The following is an 18,558-nucleotide window of genomic DNA, read 5'->3' as shown; positions in this document are numbered from 1 at the left end:
GTGCAGCAGACCCAGGTTCAGTCCCTGGTTGGGGAACTAGATCCCACATGCATGCCACAGCTAAGAGTCCACATGCCGCAACTAAAGATCCCTCATGCCACAACTAAGACCCAGCACAAGCAAAATAAATAAATAAAAATTAAAAAGTAAAATAAAAAACAAAACAAATGAACAACACAACCAAACAGAAACAGAGTCATAGATACAGAGAACAAACAGGTGGTTGCCAGAGTGGTGGTGGTGGGAGGAGGTGAGAAAAAGGTGGGAGATTAAGAGGTACAAACTTTCCGTTACAAAATAAATGTCACAGATATGAAATGTACAGTGTGGGGAATACAGTCAATAATTATGTAATAGCTTTGTATGGTGACAGATGACAACTAGACTTTTCATGGTGATCATTTTGAAATGTACAGAAATAACGAATCACTGTGTTGTACACCAGGAACTAACAGTGTTGTAGGTCAATTATGCTTCGAAAACAAACTCATAAAAAAAGAGATCAGATTTGTGGCTACCAAAGGGGTGAGTGGGAGGGGGAATTAGATGAAGGTAGTCAAAGGGTACAAACTCCTAGTTATAAGATAACAGTACTAGAGGTGTAATGTACAACATGATAAAGATAATGAACACTGCTGTACATTATAAATGAAAGTTGTTAAGATGGTAAATCCCAAGAGTTCTCATCACAAGGAAAAACGATTCTTTCTATTTCTTTGAAGTTTTGTCTATATGAGATGATAGATGTTCACTAAACCTACTGTGGTAATCATTTCGTGATGTATGTAAGTCAAATCATTATGCTGTACACCTTAAACTTAAAAAAAATAAGATATAATAAAAACAAAGTCATATCTGTGAGACCTTTGCTGGACCCTAAAGTCTCAAGCACTGTACTATTTCTTCCCTCCCCTTGTGGCCTAGTGTCTTGAAGGAGGAGTTTGTATCCACTAAACATCTTATCATCTGCATCCCCCACTAAAACTGCTCTGCTGAGTTATGCCCTTAAAACAAGTCCACTTCAGTCATGACGTGAGTCCTAAGGAAGTGTGCAGAGCACCCCAGTCTCTTCAAAGCACATCCTCATGCAAATTCTCACGTACTCCTCCGAACAATCCGGGAAGAAAGAAGACAAGCAGTATCTTCCCAATTCTTATCTTCACCCTTCCTAACAGAGCTTCCTGTTGCAATTCCTTCATCCCTGCCTTTCATCCCAACCATATTCCATCGCCTGGCTTCCTTCTCCCGCTCCCCAGCCACAGGCCACAGAGGATCCTGTGCACACTTCAACGACTCTGTCGTCCTGCAACTGGACTTCTCTAACGTGGTGGAGAAAGACACAGTGTCAAGGTCACTAGAGGGCAGGTACACAGGCTAGACAGACCTGGAAAGTGGTCATGTCTTATTTTTATGTGCAACCCCAGACAATAGCCCTGGACCTGGGACCATGAGCCATAGAATGGCGGGGGGACAGGGGGAATGGGGAGTTATATGTTTCATCGGTACTATACAGAGTTTCAGTTTGGGAAGATGAAAAATTTCTGGAGATGGATAACAGTGTAAATGCAGTGAATGCCATGAATTGTACACTTAAAAACGGTAAAAAGGGTAAATTTTATGTCATGTATATTTTACCACACACACAAACACACACAAACTAAATAATATTAACTTTTCAAGGTCACTGTGAAGACTAGATAGAACATACTGTTTGTCACCAGCATGGGCTTAATCAACGGTATCCAATGCTACTGATATTTTCAGCTCAGTCCAGTGTATCTAAACTTCCTACATGGCCCAAAATAAAGTTTTTCACTGGAATTTTTTTTTTTAAGTCATGAGCCATAGAGCCAGATGACTGGGATTAAAACACAGCTCTACAACCTATCGGCTGTAAAGTAACCTTAAGTAAGTCACTTAAATTCTCTGAGCCTCAAATTACATTTTTTAAGAATTGTGGTAAAATAAACGTAAAATTAACCATCTAAAAGTGTACAATCCGGTAACGTTAAATACATTTGCAGTGTTGTGCAACCATCACGACTATGTAGTTCCAGAACTTTTTCATCACCCCAGACAAAACCCCCATACCCATTGAGCAGTCACTCCCCATTGCCCCCTCCCTCCAGCCACCGGCACCCACTAATGTACTTTCTGTCTCTATGGATTTACCTATTTTAGATATTTCATATAAATGGAATCATAAACTACGTGGCCTTTTGAGTCTGGCTTCTTTTACTTAGAAAAGTCTTCAAGGTTCATCTGTGTGTGTTGTAGCATGTATCAGTACGTCATTCCTTTTTATGGCTGAATAATACTGCATTGTATAGACAGATATACAAACAAAACCATATTGTTTATCCATTCATCTGTTGAAGGGCATTTGGATCGTTTCCACCTTTTGGCTACTGTGAATAGAGCTGCTATGAACATTCCCATACAAGTTTTTATTTGAATACCTGTTTTCAATTCTTTTGCGTATATACCTAAGAGTGGAATCGCTGGGTCATATGGTAATTCTATGTTTAATTTATTGGAAGATCTTCAGATCCCATTTTAAAGTCGGGATCATGATAGCACTTACCTCATAGCGTTATGGGGGAAATTATTTGAGACAATGCATGTAAAGCACTTAGAACAGTTTCTGGCACATGGTAAACACTCCATAATTACTAGTTATTACTGGTTATGGATGGATGGATGAGTGGGTATGTGGATGGATGGATGGACAGATGGAAGGGATGGGGCCGAGTCTGGGGTCTATTTTCACACTGCAAGTTACTAGGAATCAGGTCACAATTCATTTTCAAATGTATTCCATTAGGCAAGGTCCCACATTACAATAGGTTATATCCAATAAATTTAGGGAAGAAGAGAATTCCCCTTTTATTTATTTTTCCCCAGTAACTTTGCTGAAAATAAAGGCTTCTTACCTCCCATTCACCCAGCCTCCCAGGGTCAGACATTAAGTCTGTAGAGATAACTATTTTATTAATTTTCGTTGCATATTGATGATTATTTATAGTTTCTTTCATGTCTCATAAATGGCAAAACGAGTATGGATTTAAGATCAGCAGCTCTTAAACACAAATATTAAGGCATTTTAAAAAATAAGTTCAGGGCTCCCCTGGTGGCGCAGTGGTTGAGAGTCCGCCTGCCGATTCAGGGGACACAGGTTCGTGCCCCGGTCCGGGAAGATCCCATATGCCGTGGAGCGGCTGGGCCCGTGAGCCATGGCCGCTGAGCCTGCGCGTCCAGAACCTGTGCTCCGCAACGGGAGAGGCCACAACAGTGAGAGGCCCGCGCACAGCAAAAAAAAAAAAAAAAAAAAAAAGTTCAATTAGGAGTGATTAACATTGTGTTAATAAGCCCTATTGTAAATTTAAATATCATACATGATCATTTCATGAGGAAAGTTCCACATTGTGAATAACACAACTTTATATCTATAAAAGGAGCTAGAGAAACAAGGATTACATTTCCCCGCAATTTTTCTTTTTTCCAGATTTCAAAATTTCCAGAAATGTTACAACTTCAAGGCCATCATTTTAGATATTTTAGTGAAATACGTTTCCTGTGCTGCAAAGGTATCTGACCCATTCAGTTTAGCTAAGACGCACTGTGTGTCTGCTTTCTTCCTTGGCACATGCAGTAAAGGGATCCGACATCTAGTCCTACCTACTGTAGATTCCAGAAACAGATGAACATGTTGGTAGTGATGGTGGCATTTTGTTTTGACCTCTCTTCTCGGTCAGACACTGTCACACTCTGACTTCTGTACCTGTCTGGGTGCCTGTTCCTTGAGGACAGAGGCCCCTCTCTGGTTCATCTCATCTCCAGCATCTTGCTTGATGCTCACGGGTGCTGCTTCTAGTCTGACAGTCCCCGTCCCTGCCATTCCTGTTTATCTTCTGCATCCACACCTGAGTTTCTGAGCACAGTTCACCACATTGGAAACATTACTGACCAGATTGGCAACAATGAAATAGACTGATTCATACTTACAAGGCTGTGTGGAAATGGGTGCAGTTTAAGAGGTATAAATTGATGCAGCCTTTTCACGAGGCAATTGGGCAGTATCTATAAAATATGAAACGCATATACCTTTCAACAGAACCTTTCTACTCCTAGAAATCTATGCTACAAATGTATTTGAGCGAGTACTCAAGGCTATCTTTCAAAGATGTCCAGTGCAGAACTATTCAGAGTAGTGAAAAATTACGAAGAACCTGAATGTACTTTAATTGGCTTGTTGTATTTTCTGGTAGTTCTACTTCTTAGGTAGTTCATCCTTATACTGTGCTGAAATCTGCTCACCAGCCCTTCTGCTCCTGGGTCCAAGGTTTCCCTCCCTAGGGCCTCACAAAGCAAGTCTAATCTAAGATCATGTCATTAATTGTGTAGGTGTGGCCTGTATACTCCATGGGTTCTATAGGTCATAGTTGGGATAGAATATCTGAATTTTCTAGATTACCAGAATTTTCAGAGGCTCAGTCTGACAGCACAAGAGCCTCCAAAACAAGCCAGCAATGATTACAACACATTACAGTCTCACAGAGATATAAAAACCTCCACAGCTATCAAATTATTTACTTGGTCACTCTCATCACAGTGTTACTCATTGAGTGAAATTGTTTCCTACACTGACTGTGCTTTCCTACTCATTAAGCAAAGATCATGCAGGTTTCTTGAGCTTTCTTTAATGTTGACTTGATATTATGCCTCACCTCCTACCTCTTATCTGCAGCAAGTGCCTGCCAACTCTTTGTTGAAATACACACGTACACACACACACACACACACACACACACACACACACACACATTCAGATCAAAAGTGGGTGGCCCTGCTGTGAAATGTTCTCATCTTACCCTTAGGGAACAACTGGGGGTGGATTGTTAAAAAGAGTGTTGGAAGAGTAGAAAAGACTCATAGCCTTCTGGTTAAAAATGGAGATGTTCAGGAACCAAAGACCTTCCCTTCAAGTTACCAATTATTCTTAAGAAGAGGAAAAGTGGAAAGAACTTTCCTACTTCCTGACCCTACCTGGTATAAGCATTGCTCGTGTTACGAGTCATGTAGCCAGTGTGTTGGCCAAGGATTGGAAAGAGCAGGCTGTGCTCATTTATCCAGAACAATCATCTGCCTTTAAAAAAGAAAAATCTGAAAAAAAAAAAAAAAAAGAAAAATCTGTAGAAGAAGAGATTTCCATAAGAAGATTTAGGACTCCCCTGGCAGTCCAATGGTTAAGACTCTGCTCTTCCACCGCAGGGGGTGTGGGTTCGGTCCCTCGTGGGGGAACTAAGATCCTGCATGCCACGTGGTGTGGCCAAAAAAAAAGATTTACCCAGGAGACTCGACATTGCCAAGGGATTTTTCCAAAGACCTTTTAGGTGCCCTCATTCACTATATACTGATATGGACAGAGAAAAGGGACAAAGTAGATAAATAGTTATTTCCACCAGAGGATTGTAAGTAAAGAAAAAATTATGGGAGACCCCTGTAAGTTAATGATCACTCAAGAAAGCAGGTTTGCTTAACCATAAAACCAAGCAGGCTTGCTTAGCAGCGAAACCATGCTGCAGAAGCATGAGACATGCCCCAAAACAATAACACAATGGTGGCATGAGACCCACATCCTGTCCAGTGAGCTCAGTAAGTTAACGACCCTTAGGACATGCTCTCTGCACACATAAAAAAAACAATAATTTATGGAAGGGTGACATTTCAAAGTGAAAGACCCTCATTGTACTGAGACCTGAAATAATTTTTCCATAGTGCCATGACAGTCCTGGCTTGACCACGCAGGGACAAGAAAAGTCCCCGCCCCAACATAGAGGAGGAGCTGATGATGGAAGTGTGACGTCTACTCAAAAATGAGGAAGGTGGTCTTTTCCCCCTCCCCACTTTTCCTTTGATTATGAAACTGTAGCTCACTAAGTTCTTCCGGCACCTTCTCACCCGCCCGATGGTAAGCATCGCAAGCGTCCTATTTTAATAAATCACTTCTTATCTATCACTTTGCCTCTCGCTGAATTCTTAATGCGCTGAGACATAAAGGATTGGAGGTCCTCAGAGCCCCCTGAAATGCCTCCTAGCAGTTTCAATACCACATAGTGTCTCCCAAAATTGTTATAAATTATAGCCAGAAAATTTTAAGTCAATGACTTCCATAACCAAGCAGGACCCTATGGGCTATGGGGCCTTCCCGGGACAGACCTCTCCCTCATATCCTCTGCTTTAGCTCCTCTCTGAAGTACCTAGATAATAGTATCTGATGCACATTTCCTGAGTTGTTTTGCAGATGCTAAACCACCCACCAAATGGAAGACGTTAACTACCTGATGATCGTGACCACGTAGTCCCCAGGCCTACTGGAGCCTAAGGATTGATAATGTTAACTCCTGTGATACCACCCTGTTACCTCACCATCAGAGAATTGTAGACCAGCTGATCACATACCTTGGGTCACGCCTCCCTCACCTTGCCTTTAAAAAATGCTTTGCTGGGCTTCCCTGGTGGCGCAGTGGTTGGGAGACCGCCTGCCGATGCACGAGTTCGTGCCCCGGTCTGGGAAGATCCCACATGCCGCGGAGCGGCTGGGCCCGTGAGCCATGGCCGCTGAGCCTGTGCGTCCGGAGCCTGTGCTCCGCAACGGGAGAGGCCACAACAGTGAGAGGCCCGCGTACCGCAAAAAAATAAAAAATAAAATAAAAATGCTTTGCTGAAACTCATCGGGGAATTCAGGTGTTTTGAGCACTTGCTGCCCTGGACTCCTTGCTTGGTGCCCTGCAGTAAACACTGCACTTTCCTTCACCAAAACCTGGTGTCAGTAGATTGACTTTAGCATATAGGCGAGTCAACCCAGGTTTGGTTCTATAACGCTTCCACTGTATTCTTTTGATAACACATGTAATGGTCATTTGTCGGTTTTTCTCGGCGAATTCCTCATCTCATGAATCTGGGTGGGCAGCAGGGACCACTTCCCAGTACAAAAGCTAAAAATGCTCAGTACTCACTTTTCCAGGTCCTTAGGTGGCTAGAGCTCAGGTATGTGACCTAGGCTTGAACAATCAGCTGCATTTGCTTAGAATTTGGGGGACTGGAGCTGGGGATGGGGAAGATTCTTACAGCAGTGTACGTTAAAGCGGTGGCAGCGGTATCTGGTGTCCATCCAGCCTTGCCATTGGAGTCAGTGTGGCACCCAGAATCCAATGCCATCTGGGTCTTTGATGTAGGCTGAAGTGAAGAGCATGCAGCAGCGACAAGGGGGCTGTCTTTGCCTACCTGGCTCTGTGATTTTGGTGTACTTGTAGGTGCCTGGTCTCCGTGTGTTTCTGCTTATTTCCCAAACTTTGCTTCCTTCCAGTGATTTTGTAATCTACCATGATATTATGATATACTAAGAAATACATATTCGGTCTTCATCCCCGGTTCCAGGCACCGATCTAAAACCCTTGGAATTTCCTGAGTGATAGAGGTGAGAGGAGTATCTTTTGTTATTCATAGTAAGTTTTTTTCAACTGTACCTGAGTTTATGCTAATGAAGTGATTCTTAGAGGGTGGGACCTGGTTACCAGAGGAAACAACCATGTGATTAGAGGGTTGGAACTTTCAGTCCCCACTTGTGGGATAGGGAAAAGGGCTCGAGATTGAGTTTAATGACCAGTGGTCAATAATTTAATCAATCATCCCTATGTGATGGAACCTCCATAAAAATCCTAAACAAATGGGTTTGGAGAGCTTCCAGGTTGGAGGACAGATCAAGGTGCTGCACCCAGAGAGGGTGCGGAAGCTTTGCATCCCTTCCCCTTGCCCTACGCCCCTCTTCCATTTGGCTGCTCCTGCGTTGTAATCTTTCTACTAAACTGATAATAGTAGGTAATGCCCTCTCCTGAGTTCTGTGAGCTATTCTGGCAAATTATAGAACACAAGCGGGGGGAGGTCACAGAAACCCCCAATTTATAGCCATTTGGTCGGAAGCATTGGAAGCCCAGGCTTGCAGTTGGCATCTGAAGTAGGGAGCAGTCTTATGGGACTGAGCCCTTAATCTGTGGGGTAGCCAGTGTCAGAATTGCATGGTGTGGAAAACCCACACATTTGGTGCCAGAAGTGTGAGTACGATGAGCGAAATAGATTTTTTTAATTTTACTACCCAATGGGCATTCAATAAAATTCATTTACTGGTCAGAATCAGAATCAGAATCCCTTGCAACCAAGACCCTAACTACTACACCTGAAGAGCCAAGGAACTCTTCTAAACTCTATCTGGGGTCTTCCTGTTGCAAGCTAAACTCATTTCTTGTTCTGTGTCTGGGAGACACAGAACTAGGGGATCTGTTTTTCAGTCTCACTCTGCCACTTCCTGGCTGTGTGACCTGGAGCAAGTCCCTTCCCAACTCTGAGCCACAGTCCTCTCACCTGCACAGGGAACACTCTGGACTAGACCAGCGGTTCCCCACACTGGCTATGCCTTGGAATCCCCTCAGGCATTTGTTTTTCAATATTTGCTTTTATACAGATTCCTGGGCCCCAGTCCTGAAGAAACTAATTTAATAGATTTAGTAAATTTCTGACACTTATACCAGTGAAGGGGAGGCCTCAGCACCTTTGAGAACCACAGACAAGGCTCTCCAAGGTCCACTCCATCTCACAATCTCTGTGATCTTTGGAAGGTAGACACAGTTTTATTGCTGTATTCCTCATGCCCAGAAAGTTCCTGGTGCACAGGTGTTCAGAAAAGTATCTGAGTAAAAGGGAAACAAACTCTCTGCAACTTTTATGTAAATCTAAAATTGTTACAAAATTTGAAGTTTATTTAAAAGAATACTGGAAGGAAGAAGGGAAGGAGAGAGGAATTCCACGTACACCACGTTAACTAAGAGTTTTGTGTTACTTTAAACTGAAAAGTACTTTCCCTCACACTTTTCCTCTGCACATGCCCCCCCCTCCGCCATCATCATTCTGCCATCCCTGAGTTGTCAGAGGAGACCTGCAGAGCCACCATGCCGTAGGGGTTAAAAAAGGGACTGTCACCTGTCTTTGAGGAGCACCAGTCCTTGTGCTTGGCACTGTGAAGACCCGAGTTCTACTTTGCTCAATATCTTACAGAATTATTGTAAGAATCAAATGAAAGAGTTGCCATAATAGTGAGCACCTACTGTGTGCCAGGTTCTATGCTAAACACTTTACGAGCACTCTCTTCATTGCTGCTTACAACAACCTTGTAAGGTGGGATAATAACATCCCCATTTTATGGATAAGGAAACTCAGGCTTCCAGAGTAACTTGCTCAAGGTCATACAGCTAGTGAGGAGAAGGCTAGGACAGGAGCCTTTGAAGGTGTCTTGACTCCAAAGACCCCGTGTGTTGCTCTGCCCTGTGATCTCTAGGTAACAAGTGTTCAAGAAGTGTGCACATTTATTTTGATTATTTTCATCCCATCCTTCCCTCTTCCCTAACCTCCCTCTTCTTCTTCCATCTCCCCAAACAGGCCCAGACTAGACGCTGAGAGTTCCCAGATGGGAGCTACAGAAGAACTGGCAGGCAGGGCTGGGAATCCCCACCACTCCCATTCCTGCCACAGGGAATCAAGATGGAGACAGGCGTCCAGGAAAGGAAAAGGATTTGATTCTCTGAGAACCCGAGGACTAAGTTAGGCTCAACTTCCCTTCTTCACCTCACCCAGGAGAGCGCTGCCAAGGGCACCAATCTTAGGACAACTCCTCTTTGGCAGAAGACGCTTTTGATCATTCACTTGTGCTGTTTCCCAGCTGCATTCAAACAAGTAGGGTTCAAACATCTGAATTGTGTTTTTTTTAAACAGCTGGCCACCCACTCATCGGTACCAGGAAGGCCCTTGCAGAGGACAAGTCCAGCCTTGATGTGGCCAGGGTGCCCAGGAGGCTGGGCGACAGACTAGGCTGGGTGTACCCAATTGCTGCCCAGCTGGGCCTAATGGGGAGACTTTTGGTGGTGTTGCTAGGCAACCTGGAAATTGGAGAGGCCACTTTGGCCTAGGGACCACAGAAACTAACAGCCTCCTTCATCACACTGCAAACCATTATTATGCCCCATCCCAGAGGCCTGCAGCAATCGCTCTGTGGTTATAGCCTGAAAAAGTGCTTTTTTAGCTCCAGAAATTAAGAACCAGCTTTTCAAACTTATAGGTTTGTGGTTGTGGTTGTTTTCTTTTTGCTACATCTCTGAGGATACACTTGAAACAAATAGGCAAAGGATTTTAAAACAAAAAAAGAAAAAAAATGCCTTCACAAACCACCTTTTCCAGAAGTTTTCCTTCTTCCTGAAGCAAAGCACACTTGCCCTCAATTGTGAGGGCAGCTGAGGTAGGCAGTCCAACAGCTGTGGCTGCGGCTGCGCGCAGCAGGGCACCAGGACCTTGGTCACGTACAAGGCCTCTCAGTGGAATAACTTCTTTGTGCCTCTCCCATTCAAAGACAATCACGATACCTCCCCTTCCCAACCCACAGAACCACTTTCACTTATGGGGATTTGTTTGTTGGTTGGTTTGTTTTTTGTTTGTTTTTTTAATTTTCGGCCATACCATGCAGCTTGCGGGATCTTAGTTCCCCGACCAGGGATGGAACTTGGGCCTACGGCAGTGAAAGTGCTGAGTCCTAACCACTGGACTGCCAGGGAATTCCCATCACTTGTTTGTTTGTTTGTTTTTTAAGATTTTTCTTTTTGATATGGACCATTTTTAAAGTCTTTATCGAATTTGTTACAATATTGCTTCTGTTTTATGTTTTGGTTTTTTTGGCCACGAGGCATGTGGGATCCTAGCTCTCTGACCAGGGATCGAACCCGTACCTCCTGCGTTGGAAAGTGAAGTCTTAACCACTGGACCGCCAGGGAAGTCCCACTCATGTTTTTTTGTCTGTTTGTTTTTGGTTTTTTTCTGTACGCGGGCCTCTCACTGTTGTGGCCTCTCCCGTTGCGGAGCACAGGCTCCGGACGCACAGGCTCAGCGGCCATGGCTCACGGGCCTAGCCACTCCGCGGCATGTGGGATCCTCCCGGACCGGGGCACGAACACGCGTCCCCTGCATCGGCAGGCGGACGCCCAACCACTGCGCCACCACGGAAGCCCCCACTCATGTTATTTTGATGAAGCCTCCCAGCTGCCTTGTGAAGAAGACGCCATTTTATTCCCATTTTACAGATGAACGACTAAAGCAAAAAGAGGAACCCATGATTGCACACCTAGTCATAGCAAAGCCAGAGCAAAATCCCATTCTTCTGAGGCTAGATCCTGATCTGCTCTACTATACCCCACTGCCACCCCACAGAGCTATTTAAGATATTACATATATTTGTGTACTCTATTATAATATGAATAATAGTAATAATAACATGTACTGGTGTAGAGACAAAAACTTCATCTTGTATCTCATACTATCCTCAACACATCATCCTTATTGATTGTGGTCAGGCTTTCAAAGCTGCCTCATGTACACTAAGGAATAGAGTCTGGAAGAATTCCCAAAGACAGACACACTATTTAACTAGGTTAATGTCCTAGCCCACCAGAGCGCAGTGCTCTGCAACAACCCTCCTTAATTCAAGGAGTTGGCTCTGTTTGATAACATTATGATACTATTTCAGTGCCTTAAGTAAGGAGGCAGAATCATTGCTTTCATTAGATATTTCCAGGTATTTTTCAAAAAGGCTTTCACTGCCTCATCTACAACGGTCCACTGATAATGACCAACTGTGCTGATCTGCACAGGACTAGGGATTTCTTGGGATATGGACTTAGGGTGCTAAAATCAGGATAATCCTGGGCACACCAAGGACAGCTGGTCACCATCTACCTCAGAATCATCTGGAGAAGTCAGGTGAAGATGGCTGGTTCTAATCCTAGGGCAGTAGTTCTTAACCCTGGATACACATCAGAACTGTCTGAGGAGACTGTAAAACAGTGTTGATATCTGAGCTCACCCCGATTAGTGGAATTAGGGCCTCTGGAGCTAGGGCCTGGGCACTGGGAGTTTTTAATGTGAAGCCAAGACTCAAACCCCCTGCCCTAGAGATTTGGATTCTGGGCTGGGGTCTTGCCCAGGAATCTGCCTGTCTCTTTAACAGCTTCCCAAGGGATTCTCATATACACTATGGTTTGATAACCAATGAATCTTATGTGATGTGTGACTTCATCGGACAACATACCCTGAATGCCTTGTATAGGTTAGGCTCTGGAAACACAAAGAAAAAAACAAAAACAAAACCACTTCCTGTTCCCCAGGCCCTCCCTATCCAGTGGGGAATAAAGACTGTAAATTGTTCCAACACAGTATACAGTAGTCCCCCCTTATCCACAGAGATACATTCCAAGACCCTCAGTGGATGCCTGAAACTGCGGATAGCACCAAATCCTAGACATACAATGTTTTTTTTCCTATAGGTACATACCTATGATAAAGTTTAATTTATAAATTAGACATTAACAATAATAACTAATAATAAAATAGAATAATTAAAACAATATACTCTAATAAAAGTTATGTGAATGCAGTCTCTCTCCAAATACCTTATTGTACAAGTTTAATGCCTTTTCCATCTTAATTAAGCCCTTTTCATGCTCTGTGGCCATAACTTTTGCGGTTTGAGGTGAGACAGCAAAACTAGCACGAAGTTCTTTTTCCTTCTTCACAATTTCACAGACAGAAGATTCATTTTTACCATAGATGTTAGCAACCTCAGCATATGATTTTTTTTCTTTCCTTATTTACTTTTTTGGCCACTCCACGCAGCTTGTGGGACCTTAGCTCCCCTACCAGGGATCGAACTCGTGCCCCTGCAATGGAAGCACAGAGTCCTAACCACTGGACTGCCAAGGAAGTCCCCATTTTTCTTTCCTCATTAAGTCGAGAACTTTCACCTTTTCACTTAAGGGAAGCACTTTATGGCTTCTCTGTGGCATATCCAAATTGTCAGCATTACTACTCTTGCGCTTTGGGGCCATTATTAAGTAAATAAGGGTGACTTCAGCATAAGCACTGCGATACCTCAACTGATAACCGAGACTGCTACTAGGTGAACAGGCAGGAGACACTGGACAAAGAGATGATTCACGTCCTGGGCCAGATGGAGCAGGACAGCTCGAGATTTCATCAAGCTATTCAGAACAATGCACAATTTAAAACTTTTGAATTGTTCATTTCTGGAATTTTCCATTTAATATTTTCAAACCAAGGTTACCTCAGATAAGTGAAACCAGGGGAAAGCAAAACCGCAGGTAAGAGGGCGAGACTACTAAACTGTGGTTTAGACTTAAAAGTGGGTCAACATCATCAGGGTAGTTGTGGTTATTCAGTTTCCAGAAGCCCAGTGTGGCAGATTAGAGATGGAGCATATTACTTGCCATTCCTCCACTCAAAGGTGGGTTTGTTTCCCCACTTTGAATCTGGGCCAGTCCTGTGACTGGTTTTGACTGATATTGCACAGCAGAGGTAGTGCTGGGTCCCTCCCAAGGCCAGGCCTAAAGAGATCTGCAGTCCCACTTTTGTTCTTCTTAGAATACTCCCTCTTTGAAGCCTGACACCATATAAGAAGGTCAACCTACACTGAGGCCACCATGCTTGAGGAAGCCCAAGCTACTCACATGGAGAGAGAGGCCACATAGAAGAGCACCAAGGTGCCAGACCTATGAGTGAAGCCTTCTTGGACCTTCCAGCCCAGCTCAGCCGCCAAGGGAATGACCCCAGCTGACACCACATGCAGCAGAACTGCTCAGCTGAACTCAAATTCCAGACCCACAGAATCATGACAAAATCAAATGGTTGTTGTTGGAAGCTGCTACGTTTCATGGTGATTTGTTATACAGCAATAGCTACCAGCACTCCTCAGGAGAACTAGAAGACGACATGACATCCCAGACCATTCTGCCTTCCCGTTAACACTGTTCATCTTCATACCCCTCAGCAGAGTAGACTGCAGGTGTCTCACCTGCAAGAGCCTCCCAGTTAGTCTCCATCTCTGCTCCTGCCCCCCTTCCAAAACAAAACCAAACCATAAATCAGAGTACATCAACTCTCTGCTTAAAAATCCTTCAGTGGGGGCTTCCCTGGTGGCGCAGTGGTTGAGAGTCCGCCTGCCGATGCAGGGGACGCGGGTTCGTGCCCCAGTCCGGGAAGATCCTACATGCCACGGAGCGGCTGGGCCCGTGAGCCATGGCCGCTGAGCCTGCGCGTCCGGAGCCTGTGCTCCGCAACGGGAGAGGCCGCAACAGTGAGAGGCCCGCGTACCGAGAAAAAAAAAAAAAAAATCCTTCAGCTGTTTCCCATTGTCTTCAAGATAAATACAGGATCCTTACTATGGCTGATAAATGCTGCGTGACCTAGCTCCTGTCTTCTTTGTAGCCTTCTACCACTCCCCCAACATCTCTGTGCTGCAGCCATGGGGCGTCTTCCTGTCTCAGGCACACACCAAGCTCTCTCCTGCCTCAAGGCTAGCTCCTTTTCGGGCCTCTCTGAAGTGGCAGGCCAACCTCCGCCCACCCCACATTCGCTATCATATCCCCCTGCTAACTCACTTCTAGTACTTACCACTATCTAAAAATATCTGGTTTGTTTATTTGTTGTCTGTAAGCTCCAGGAAGGTAGGAAATGTTTCTTTTTTTCACTCCATCTAAAGGTGCTTACTAAGTGTTTGCTGAATAAACCATCAAGTAAGTGGAAGAAGGAAGGAAGGAGGAAGTTTGGGGTCATAGAAAGAGCACTACAATTACCGCACTCAGAAAACCCTGGTTCTTGCTCCACTTCTGCCCCCCACCCCACCCCACCCCCGCTTACCTCCAGGCAAGCCACTCACCTCACCTGATCAGGATCCCCACCATGATGTGCCTGGCCCGGTGATGTTATTTATGCCATACACGTGTAGTCTTCATGTTTTTTGCTCATGAATCCCCATAAGAATTTTGGACAAGCTATGTTACTCTCATACATTTTTAAGTCAACAACTAAAATTATTTCTCACAAATTAAAATTGGTTCCAAGACAGAATTTTCTGGCATAGTCTTTATTAGAGACATGCTTTAGATATACCTTCATCCAAGCCTTGGAGCTACAGAATTAGCCTGTTCAGTTTATGGAAAATGTCTACCATACAATCCAATTGTCAAAACCAGTCCTCACTGTCAAGCCAGTGAGTCAAACCAGAATAATTTTCTGTCTATGAGAGAATCCACCTTCATTTTTTTTCTTGTTGCCTTTAATTAATTAATTTTTTATTCAGGTATAGCTGACTTACAATATTATGTTAGTTTCAGGTGTACAACATAGTGATTCAAAATTTTTATAGATTATATCCATTTAAAGTTATTATAAAATATTGGCTATATTCCCTGTGCTATACAATATATCCTTGCAGCTTATTTTCAGAGTAGCCTGAACCTCTCAATCTCCTACCCCTATCTTGCCCTTCCCCTCCCCCTCCCCCTCCCCCTCCCCACTGGTAACCACTAGTTTCAGCCTTACTAAGCCCCTTGCAATTCCAGCTCCCACCCTCCACTAGGCCTTTTCAGGAGCATCTCCCTCTGCTAGAATATCTTCTCTCTCTAATTTGTTCTGGCAAAGTCCTAACGCTCTCTCCAAGACTGTCCTAAACCTCCTCTGCAAAGCCTTATTAAGCATCTACCATGCGCATGCCGTGGTGGTGCTAGGCACTGAATGCAGTAGCGAACAAAGCAGACATGGTAAAATTAAATGCCCCTCCTTGTCCCCTCAGCAACCTCTGCTCCTGTCTAAGTTACGGTTGTCTTCTTTGCATTATCACTGTCTCCTCCACAAGGCTGTGAAAGCCCTGAAGATAGATTCTTAATAGGGATTCTTCATCTTTGAATCCCCATTATGGAGCCCACAGAATGCATCAATTAACGTTTGTTGAATTCATTTACTCACAAAGGATTCATTGACCATTTCTCTATCAGGGACACATAGGGTGCTTGTTATAAACTGTGAACACAGACATGGCCCCTGCCCTCTTGGGACTAACAGAGCACTTGACTAAATGAATGAAATATGAATGAGTGAATTAATAAACGAATCAGGGAAGGAGTGTGCTCTTTCCCACTTGGATGAAGCAGCCCAGAGCAGGAGATGTAGAGGAAGTGAGAAGCCAGTGTCTAGGAAGTTGGGGGAATGCTGATGCCCTTTTGTTCTTTCTGGTACACGGAAGCTTGAAGGACAGCAAGGAGTTAAACAAAGCCCATGGAGTCTGGAGTCTGAGCCAGATTTGAATTCTGGTTGCACTACTTATTAGCCATGTGACCTTAGGCAAATCCCTTCGTCTGTTTGTATCTCCATTTACTCCTCTGTAAAATGGGGCTGTTAATAATGTAACAGGGTTATGATTCAACGAGATTACGCATTTAAAAGCCTGTTACTTGAGGCCAGGCAGAGTTGGTTTTAGGAACTGGTAGTTCCTATCTTTGGCTCGGTGTGAGTATGCAAATTCAGAAACACAGCAGGAGAGCCTTCCTTTCCTTCCAACTAGAGGTTCCAGCCCTGGTCGGTGTTCTTACCTCAAACCCCGCAGGAGGTGCTTTCCCTATTCAGCCCCTCCCTTCACCACCTCCTTCACTCCCAGCTCAGTGTTTCCAGGTCTGCCCAAGTGCCTTCAAGGCCATGGGTGTCGACACATCTTTACAAGATAGAGAAGGTGGCAGTTAGGGAGGGGCATGGCAGGCAGGGGGCCAAAGAAGAAGGAAAGAGTAGAGCTGTTTCTTGAGGCCCCACTGTGTGCCTGGCACTCGGCTTGGTGCTTGACATGTCTGTCTCATGTCATCTTCATAACAATACTATTTAGAGATACGGAAACTGAGGCTCAGGAAGAGGTGGGATATAAATCCAAGTGTGTCTATGACTCCAAAATAGCTTCCACTCTGCCACGCTGGCCACCAGATTATAAATGATCACTACACATTTGTGAAATAAATTTCAGTTTTCTTATTCCCAGGAAGAGCGGAAATTGTGTGTCCCACCTCAAACTAACCCCACCCCTACCCAACCCCAGCCTTACACACCAGAGAGAATCCAGCCACTTGCTCAAAGAACGATGAATAAACAAATGAATAGTAACAGATGAACGAGTGAACAGAATCGCTCAGACACCTGTACCAGAAAGGAGGAAACAAATAACCTTGGAGACTTGCTGTGCAGGAAGAAGCCAGAGATGTCTCCCCTGGCTGTGGTCTCTGGGGCAGAGGTCGGGCAGCACAGGACTAGGATCTGGCTCAGCTGGAGGGAGGAAAAAACTGGGAGGCAAGTCACTGAGGAGAATGGGATGAAGGAAGAGAAAGAAGGCCAGTGATTGACCAGCGCTGGGAGGGGCAATGGCATTACCTGGCCCTCCGGCCATGGGGGAGGGGGATGAGTCAGAGCCAGCCCCCTGACTGCTGGACCAACACGCTGCCAACTTTTTTTTTTTTTTTTTTTTGCGGTACGCGGGCCTCTCACTGCTGTGGCCTCTCCCGTTGCGGAGCACAGGCTCCGGAAGCGCAGGCTCAGCGGCCATGGCTCACGGGCCCAGCCGCTCCGCGGCATGTGGGATCCTCCCGGACCGGGGCACGAACCCGTGTCCGCTGCATCGGCAGGCGGACTCTCAACCACTCCGCCACCAGGGAAGCCCCATGCTGCCAACTTTTAAAATGAAAGTAGCAGGATCCCAAGCGGCCACTCATGGAGGCTACTGCGGAAGGAGGCTGCCAAGGGAGCACCCCACGTTTGGCTCTGGGCCTCGGGCTCTCCCCCCACCCGCCAGACAGAGGGACCCGGTCCACCAGCTACCAGCTCTCGCAGCTTACCTCGGGGAGGCCAAGGGCCGTTCCAGGCAGGACAGACTGCTCCCCCCGTGTTCCAGGACAAGGGACTGCCTTAGCTGCCCTGAAGTTCCCGCCCTGCCAGGCACTCCTAGGTCCCTCCCCAAATTAAAATCCTCCGCACAGGTTCCCTCCGGCCCAGCCCCCGGGGGAGTGAGCCCGAGGAAATCCCCTCCCAGCCCTGAGACGGCCTGGGCCGGTCCAGCCAGCTCGGCAGTCTCAGCCCTGGGCTGGCCCTGGATGAATGAGTCCTCTCGCTCCGCCTGCCTGGGTCTGAGCCAGAGAGCCTGTGACCGCCCCTTAGCTCTTTCTCGTTGGCCGAGGCCCTGAACCCAATCCTCTTCCAAGTCCTACCCTCCTGGGTCTCCTGCCCGGCGTTCTTAGTTCTCTGGGGAAAGAGCTCAGCAGGAGGGCTTCTTTCTTTTCCCCGCATTCCTATTTCCTAATTCTTCTCACTGGCTCAACTCGACAAGAAGCCGGAGGGCAAGAGAGCTTATTGATGCCATCCACAGGGGTCAGCGTCCCAAGACACAGAGCAAGGCAGAGCCGGGTAGAGAGAATGGAGGGTGGAAGGGCAACTAAGGAGAAAAAAAACAGTCTTCCCTCCTGCGTTTCTCCGTTACTCACATACGACTACCACACAACACTTCTGACACCAGATGTGTGGGTTTTCCCCACACCAAACAATTCTGCGACAGCAGCTGGGTGTCCTACAATTTATCTC

The 18,558-nt window shown here is 45.5% G+C and overlaps 1 protein-coding gene across 1 annotated transcript in view; it reads right to left on the bottom strand.

Annotated features, from left to right (window-relative positions):
- Nucleotides 1-17,903, bottom strand: part of RHBDL2 (rhomboid like 2) — a gene marked incomplete at its 3' end in the record, with an annotated part of 56,187 nt that extends 38,284 nt beyond the window's left edge. The window contains exon 1 of the mRNA XM_082657743.1: nt 17,820-17,903. The remainder of the gene's footprint in view (nt 1-17,819) is intronic.
- Nucleotides 17,904-18,558: the final 655 nt, after the last annotated feature.

This window comes from Grampus griseus (genome assembly GCF_964374135.1).
Source record: "Grampus griseus genome assembly, chromosome: 1".
Classification (NCBI taxonomy): domain Eukaryota; kingdom Metazoa; phylum Chordata; class Mammalia; order Artiodactyla; family Delphinidae; genus Grampus; species Grampus griseus.
Note: the sequence above shows the minus strand (reverse complement) of the source record. Positions and strands in the feature narration are given on the sequence as shown.